Here is an 8,533-nt window from a genome sequence, read left to right on the forward strand (position 1 = left end):
ACTCATCTAACTCATTGAGCTACCACTCTCTCTGTTTACCTGCAGAATCAACATCAAAATTACAAGTTCTTAAGGCCCAAAGGGCTCTATGCTCTAACTCAATAAGTAAATGGCAAGCTTTCCCATACACAAGCCTATAGGGTGTAAAACCTGTAGAGGTATGATAGGCTATCCTGAATGCCCAAAGTGAATCATCTAATTTATTTCCCCAATCCTTCCTACTCACCCCCATGGTTTTCTCTAAAATGCATTTCAAACCCCTATTGATAACCTCTACTTATCCACTGGTCTGTGGATGATAGGGTGCAGAAAAGTTGTGGGTCACTCCATATCGCTAAAGTACTCTCTCTAGTTGAGCATTACAAAAATAAGTCCCTCTATCACTAATCAGTGCCCTAGGTATGCCAAACCTAGCAAACAATCACTTAAGGAAATTAGTAACGACTCTAGCATCAGTCGTCTGGAAAACTTGCTCTTCTGGCCACTTAGAGAAATACTAATGGGCTATTTAATGCAGCTACAATCTAAGTCAGTGAACTTATTGATGCAGTCTAGCACTCATGGCGAGTATCAAGGTCGTATTCCTCAGGAAAGTGAAAGCCAAGAGTTACTTCTTTATTCTTTCTTATATTAACCTAAAATGAATGATGAATAATTTCTAAACTAACTAATAGCTACAAGCTAAGTTCTAAGGGAGATGCAGGAATGAATGGATAAACGAATTAACCAAGACAAGAAAGCAAACCCAAAGGGAGCCTAAACTAGTTGGCAATCAAACAAAAGATAAAAGTTTGATGAATCCAATTATGCTACCCGTGGATGATTCTTAATCGAATTCTGGTTTCTCGAGATAACCGAATTCCTAAACCTAATAACCTAAAGTTGGAATCTCTTCCTAACAATTGATTCTTAAATTAGCATTAAGCTTTAATCCGCCTCTATTAAGCTTTGTTAATTCTTAATCCGGATAGTTAATTATTCTTATCTCTAAGTGAATATTAACCAGTTCCTGCTATTCAAAATTTCAATTGCCAAATGGACTTCTCAATCACATAAAGCAATCTAAATACTACAATGCACAACGTCTCATGAATAATGCATTATCTTATTAATACTGAAAGCAAGAAGAATACAAAATTAACTCAAACAATCCAACAATATAATATTAAGCCAACATAGTAAAGAAATCCCAATGGATTTAATCAATCTAGCTAAACATGTTCATGTTTAAAACAACTAGGAAATCAATTACAATGGAAGAATAATGAAAATGAAACATGTACACCCTTTTCTCTTGAATTGGATGAATAGCTCTAAATATGGATCTGCACTATGATTAATCTCCCCAATTGCCTCTTGAATTACTCCAGTACTGTTTTGCACTCGGAACCTTGCGATTCCAGGGTTCTTCCTCTCTGCAACTCTCTCCCGCACTCAACACGATGCAAAAACTGAACTAGCCGCTAGGGCTCTCTCCTTGCTTCTTGCCTCCTAACCCTTAAAAAAATAGTTTTCCTTATATATTTGTTTCAACACGGTTGTGGTCAAGGCCTGCTGGTTAGCACGGCCGGAGTCCAGGCCGTGCTGAACATTCGGATCTCACCAATTATGGTTTCTCCATGGCCGTGCCCCCGGCGGTGCTGAGCCACCATGAGCCGTGTTGGAGGCCATGGTGGCTACGGAAACCGTGCCCAAAGTGCCATGTTTTGAAGACCAGAAGCTCATGGTTGGTCACGGCTAGAGTCTAGGCAGTGCTGATCAGCATGGCCTTGACCTAAGCCGTGCTCAATGTATGCACTACGAGCTCTTATCCAATCTTGATGAATTCTCGTCTGTTTTCATATGTATTGATCTATAATTGCTCAAATACTGATGATGGTCCTATAAATTCTCCTGAAATGCAAAAGAACACAAAGCACGGGTGATCTTGGAATAAAAGCACAATAATTGCTAAGAAAATACACAATAATATGCAAGCAAATATGTGTAAAACTATACATATCAAATACTCAACAGCAACAAGGATATACTTATTTCCAAAGGAAGAACCGTTTGAATGCTTGTTTGGGGCACCTCATCACGATCAGAAATGTTACCTGACCTCTACCATGCATTGATGTGCGTAAAATACACACATCTAAATGTGGTTTTTAAGATTGATTTTATGGACATTTGGATGTGAATTGGTCTCAACACTCACCTTATACATATGTTTGTGTGCATTAGGTCCAAAAGAGGTCAAAGGATGAAAAAGGAAAGAATTGGAGCATAATTGGACGCCAAAGTCAGCCAAACGAGCTAAGTACGAGCATGAGGAAGTCAATAGGCCGTGTTGATCTCAACACTGGCCGTGTTCTCAACACGGTCACAAACATGGGCCGTGTTACTAACGCGGGTACAAACACGGCCGTGTTGGACATCAAAGAAGAAGTAGATTTTAGGGAGCACGGCGACAAAGAGTAACACGGCCAGGAACACCATCCCGTGTTGAGAACACGGCCAATAACACGGGCGTGTTGGAGGCGACATGGGGTATTAATTAAAAGAACAAAAAGAAGAGAAGAGGAGGAGGCTAGGGTTAGAACGTCCCAAAAACCCTAATTTTTCTCTCCCTAAGGGTTTTATGAGCTGAGACCAAGGGAAAAGGAGACTTGGATCAAGGTTTCAATCGGATTTCCTTGAAGGATCGAAGATTAGGCGAGGTTCGTTGATTGATTTTCAAATCGAGCAAGAGGAACAAGAATCGATTCAATTGGAGCAAAAGGATTTGGGGCTGTTTACTCTCATCCAAGGGTGTAATCGGGTTTTCTCTACCTTTGCTTATTGTTGTAATTGAATTCTTGTATATTTTGAGAATGAACATGATTAGCTAGATTAATTTAATCCATTGGGATTTCTTTACTATGTTGGCTTGATATTATATTGTTGGATTGTTCGAGTTGGTTTTGTATTCTTCTTGTTTCCAGTATTAATAAAATAATGCATTATTCATGAGACATTGTGAATTGTGATGTTTAGATTGCTTTATGAGATTGAGAAATCCGTTTGGCAATTGGAATTTTGAATAGCAAGAACCGGTTAATAATCGCTAGAGATAAGGATAATTAACTAGCTTGATTAAAAATTAACAAAGCTTAATAGAGGCGATTAAAGCTTAATGCTAATTTAAGAATCAATCGTTAGGAAGAGATTCCAACTTTAGGTTATTAGGTTTAGAATCTTGGTTATCTCGAGAGAGAAACCGAATTCGCTAAGAATTGGCCCACGGGTAGCATAATTAGACTCACCGATCCTTTATCTTTTGTTCGGTTGCCAACTAGTTTAGATTCCCTTTGGGTTTTTCTTCTTGTCTTTATTATTTCGTTTATCAATCACTCTTGCATCTCCCTTAGGACTTAGCTCGTAGTTAATAGTTAGTTTAGAATTTATTCATCATCCATTTTAGGTTAATATAACAAAGAACAAAGGAGTAACTCTGGGCTTTCGCTTTCCCGAGGAATACGACCTTGATACTCGCCATTAGTACTAGACTGCATCGATAGGTACACTGCCTTAGATTGTAGCTAACATGAGTAGCACACATCAAGTTTTTGGCACCGTTGCCGGGGAACTGTAACGGTGAACTAGAGTGAATTGTTTTTGTGTTAATTTAGTCATTATTTGTTTTATTCATTTATTCTTTAATTTATTATTATATTATTTTTGTTGATCGGTGGTTGTGTGGACTTTCGGTTTCAGGTAGTTTATGACCAGGAGCTCAAACTCGAGTCTTATAGAGCCTCTATCTGATCCAGAACGATCCCTCAGACTCTTAAGGAAGAGGTTGCAATTAGAAGAGGAGGAGATTGAGGTTGAGGTACCTGTGGATAGACTAGACACGATGGAAAACCATGACCCCCACGCGGATGAGGATCAGAGGACAATGTACGAGTTTGCTCGACCATCTTTGGATGGGAAGGCCAATGTTATCCAGATGATCCAACAAAGCGTGCAGTTTGGAGGATTGCCCAGCGAGGATCCCAATGCACATATCTCCAACTTTTTGGAGATTAGTGACACATTCAAAATAAATGGAACAACCGATGATGACATTCGGCTGAGATTGTTTCCATTTTCCTTGAGGGAGAAAGCAAAGAGATGGTTGCAATCTCTTACACAATGTATTTATCACTACCCCGGAAGGCGCTAATGAAAAATTTTTATATAAGTATTTTCCTCCCGCTAAAACCGCTAAACTTAGAAATGACATATCTTCTTTTGTGCGTTTGATGATGAAAGCATGTACGATGCATGGGAGAGATTTAAAGATCTTTTGAGATGCCGCCCACATCACGGATTGCCGGTGTGGATGCGGTGTCTGGACCTTCTACAATGGGTTGAACCTCGCGAACGAGGCGATGGTGGATGCCGCAGCAGGGTGCTAAACAAGAAGACGCCCGAGCAAGCTCGAACTTGATAGAGGAAATGGCCATGAACAACTATCGTTGGCAATCCTCTAGAGTCGACCAGGAAGACAAGGAGTGGTCAACCAAGTGGACTTCTACAAGAGCCTTTGGCGTACCAAGTGGAGCTTCTAGCCAAGAAGATCGACCAACTCTAGATGCTTGCCCACGCAATGAACGTTGGTCATGAAGTTTTGTGGTGGCCCGGGACATAAAGGCGAATCAGATCACGGAGGTATGTTTGCTTCATCTTCTATTAGTTTTCCATCTAATTCTACTATATCTTCCGATGTTGAACAGTTGATTATATGGGAATGCCCCAAGACAGCAGAATAACCCCTACAAAGAATACATACAACCCTGGATGGCGCAATCACCCCAATTTCGCTTGGAGGAACAATAATGCCCGTGGTCCGCCAGTTTCCAAAGACTTCATCAATGTACCACAAAGAACAACCACCGGGCTCGCACAAGCTCCTCCTCCCAAGAAAAGAAGTCAAATTTAGAGGAGCTCATGATGAAGTTTCATGACATCTACGTAAACAAGATTCCAGCAGACCGATAGTGCACTTAGGAATCAAGCAGGCCTCGATTCGAACTTGAGACTCAAATTAGCCAAATTTCTAAGATGCTTTCGGAGAGACCTTCAGGATCGCCTCCCTAGCACTACAGAGTCAAACCCGAGGGAGCATTGCAAAGCTATCACCTTGCGCCCGTGTAAGAATTTGACCGGTTCTTCGCCTTTAGGCCGATAAGGATAATACAATCATGCAGTCGAGCCAGCCTAAGGAAGGACCGGACCTTGAGATGGTAGAGAATGAGAGAAAGAAAGAAGACAGTAAAAGAGCCTGTGCAGAGCATCGCTTCCTGCACTACATCCCGCTAGATTGAGACAAGATATGGTGGAAAAGCAATACAGTAAGTTTCTTGACTTATTTAAGCAGTTGAAAATTAACTTACCTTTTGTTGAGGCAATTTCATAGATGCCGAAATACGCCAAGTTCTTAAAGGAGATTTTGAGCAACAAGAGGAAGTTGGAGGATCTTGGTCAGGTGGTGCTTAATGAGGAGTGTTCAGCTATCCTCCAGAACAAACTGCCACTCAAGCGACGAGATCCAGGGAGTTTTACTATCCCTTGTATGATTGGTGATTTATCAATTAAGGTGCATTGCTGATTTGGGCCAGATTAACTTAATGCCCACTAGTTTATTTGCCAAATTAGGGTTGCATGAGCCAAAGCCTACTAGGATGAGTGTTCAATTAGCAGATAGGACTGTTAAAATTCCTAGAGGTATTGTTGAAGATGTACTTGTAAAGGTAGAGAAATTTATCTTTCCTGTAGATTTTATGGTAATGGATATGGAGGGTGATAGCACTGTGCCTCTTATCCTGGGTAGGGCTTTCCTAGCTACATCGAGGGCTGTTATCAATGTAAGCGATGGAAAGCTTAAGCTTAGAGTTAATGATGAGACCATTACCTTTGACCTGGCCACTTCCATGAGACAGTCACTGGACTATGATAATACTGTATGTTCTATTGATGTGATTGATGATGTGTTTGAGTCCCATTTATAAGAAATTTTATGTTCTGACCCTTTGCAAGTAGCATTAGCTGAGGATGAGGAGGAGTTGTCCAACAAGCAAGTGTTGGAGCAACTCGCTGTTTTATTGGCTTCCGAGCCGAGCTTGTCAACTGATCCCTATCTTTTTCTTGGATGTGTCCGGGGTGCGAAAGTAAAGACTTCATTCGAGGACCCACCAGTTTTAGAATCAAGGAGTTACCGAGCCACTTGGTTTATGCCTTCCTGGATGAAGAGAAGCGCTTACCAAGAATCATAGCGGTACCGATCTAACTCCCCGAAGAACAAGCCATGCCGTTGGAAGTTTTAAGGAAGTACAAGAAGGCCTTTGCTTTCAATATAGCCGATATCCTAGGGCATAAATCCAAGTTTCGCTCTCATAAGATTTCATTGGGGGGCGGCCAGCCTACTGCTCACCTCAAAGATGACTCAATCCGAACATGAAAGAAGTGGTAAAGAAGGAGGTAATTAAACTTCTTGATGCAGTTTGATATATCCCATTTCCGGCCAGCTCGTGGGTTAGTCCCTGCGTGTTGTACCCAAGAAAGGAGGCATCACAGTGGTAAGGAATGAGAAGGATGAGCTGATCCCGACTCTGACGGAATAAAGCCCGAGTTTGCATTGATTACCGTAGGCTTAATGATGCTACTCTAAGGACCACTTTCCTCTTCCTTTCATTGATCGGGATGATTGAACGTTTAGCAGTCACATGTTTTATTGTTTTCTTGATGGCTTTTCAAAGTTACTTTCGGATTCCTATTGCACCCGAGGACCAAGAGAAGACTACCTTCACCGCCCTTATGGGACGCTTTGCTTATAGACGGATGCCATTCGGACTGCAATGCTACCGACTACATTTCAGCGGTGCATGATGGCTATTTTGAGGACATGATTGGGGAGTCTATGGAGGTATTTATGGATGACTTCTCTATTTTTGGTAATTCTTTCTCTCTTTGTTTGGCAAACCTTGAGCGCATGTTAGCTAGATGTATTGAGGCTAACTTGGTACTAAACCGGGAAAATGTCATTTTATGGTGAGAGAGGAGATTGTTTTAGGGCATAAGATCTCTCAGTCGGGATGGAGGTGGATAGAGCTAAGGTAGAAGTAATATCTAAGCTACCTCCTAGTTCATAAGGTCGTTAGGAGTTTTCCGGGCCATGGTGGTTTTATAGGAGATTTATTAGAGATTTTTCTAAGATTGCTAGGCCCCTCACTCAATTGTTAGTTAAGGATGTACCTTTTATTTTTGATGATGCATGCGTGGCGGCCTTTTGAGTTACTTAAGAACTTCTAACTACAGCCCCAATCATGGTTTCTCTTGATTGGGGCCGCTTTTGAACTGACAAGATGCTAGTGATTATGCAGTTGGAGCTGCTTGGACAGAGGATTGAAAAGAAGTTTCAACCCATTTACTACGCTAGCAAGACCTTGACAGGAGCCCAAGAACACTACACCACCACAGTAGAAGGAGTTATCAAGGTTGTTTACGCCTTCGACAAGTTTAGATCATACCTCGCTCTCTCCAAAACCATTGTCTTCACGGACCACTCAGACGAGGTACTTATTCCCCGAAAATGATGCGGCTTTAGGATTGATTCGATGGATTCTTTTGTTACAAGAATTTGACGTCGAGATCAAGGATAAGAAGGGCACGGAGAATCTGGCAACGGTGCCAAAAACTTGATGGACTCTTTATGCAACCTACACCTAAGGCAGTGAACCTACCGATGCAGCCTAGCACTAGTGAGTATCAAGGTTGTATCCCTGGAGATCGGGTGAACCTAGAGTTACTACTACTTGCTATGTTATCTAGTCTGAAATAGGGTGTGAAAGTTCTAACATACCAGCTAATGGTTATGAGTGCAATTAAGTAAATGAAGGACAATAATGGACAATTAAAAGACAATTGTAAAGAGAGAAATAAATCCAAAAAGGAGCCTAAGTGATGGAATTCTAAAGATGAATTTTATGGATTGCCGATCTTGTTTACCCGTGCCTAAATCCTAAATTGAATCCCGATTCCTCTCTCGAGCTTACCGGATTCCTAAACCTGCATTAACCTAATGGAATCTCTTCCTATCAGATTACTACAAATTAGCATTAAGTATGATTTAAGACTATTAAGAGTTGTTAGTTCTTAATCCGGCGAGTAAATCAACCTCATCTCTAAGTTGTTAACTACGATTCCTTACTATTCAAAATCCAGTTGTAACAAGCATTTCTCAATGTCAAGAAACAACCTAATAAACAATTAATCCAACATCTCAAATTAACTGCATCAAACTTTTATTACTGAATAGCAAGAAGATTGCAAGAATGACAATTATAAAAAACTAACAATTAAGCATAATCCATCAACAAAGGTGAACCCTAATGGATTCAAAAGATCTAGTCAGCCATGTTCATAGTCAAAGCAATTAAAGAACAAAATAAGGAAAAACAAATTAAAGGTATGTACACCCTTCTCTTTCAAGCTGAATGAGAAACCCTAAATTTGCAAATTCAAAATC

General features: G+C 40.7%; 1 non-coding gene across 1 annotated transcript; it reads right to left on the bottom strand.

Moving 5' to 3' along the window:
- Positions 1-4,232: 4,232 nt before the first annotated feature.
- LOC125369955 lies at positions 4,233-4,338 on the bottom strand. The gene has a single exon (XR_007215679.1). It is a non-coding gene; the product is annotated as a small nucleolar RNA R71 (small nucleolar RNA).
- Positions 4,339-8,533: the final 4,195 nt, after the last annotated feature.

This window comes from Ricinus communis, chromosome 4 (genome assembly GCF_019578655.1).
Source record: "Ricinus communis isolate WT05 ecotype wild-type chromosome 4, ASM1957865v1, whole genome shotgun sequence".
NCBI lineage: Eukaryota > Viridiplantae > Streptophyta > Magnoliopsida > Malpighiales > Euphorbiaceae > Ricinus > Ricinus communis.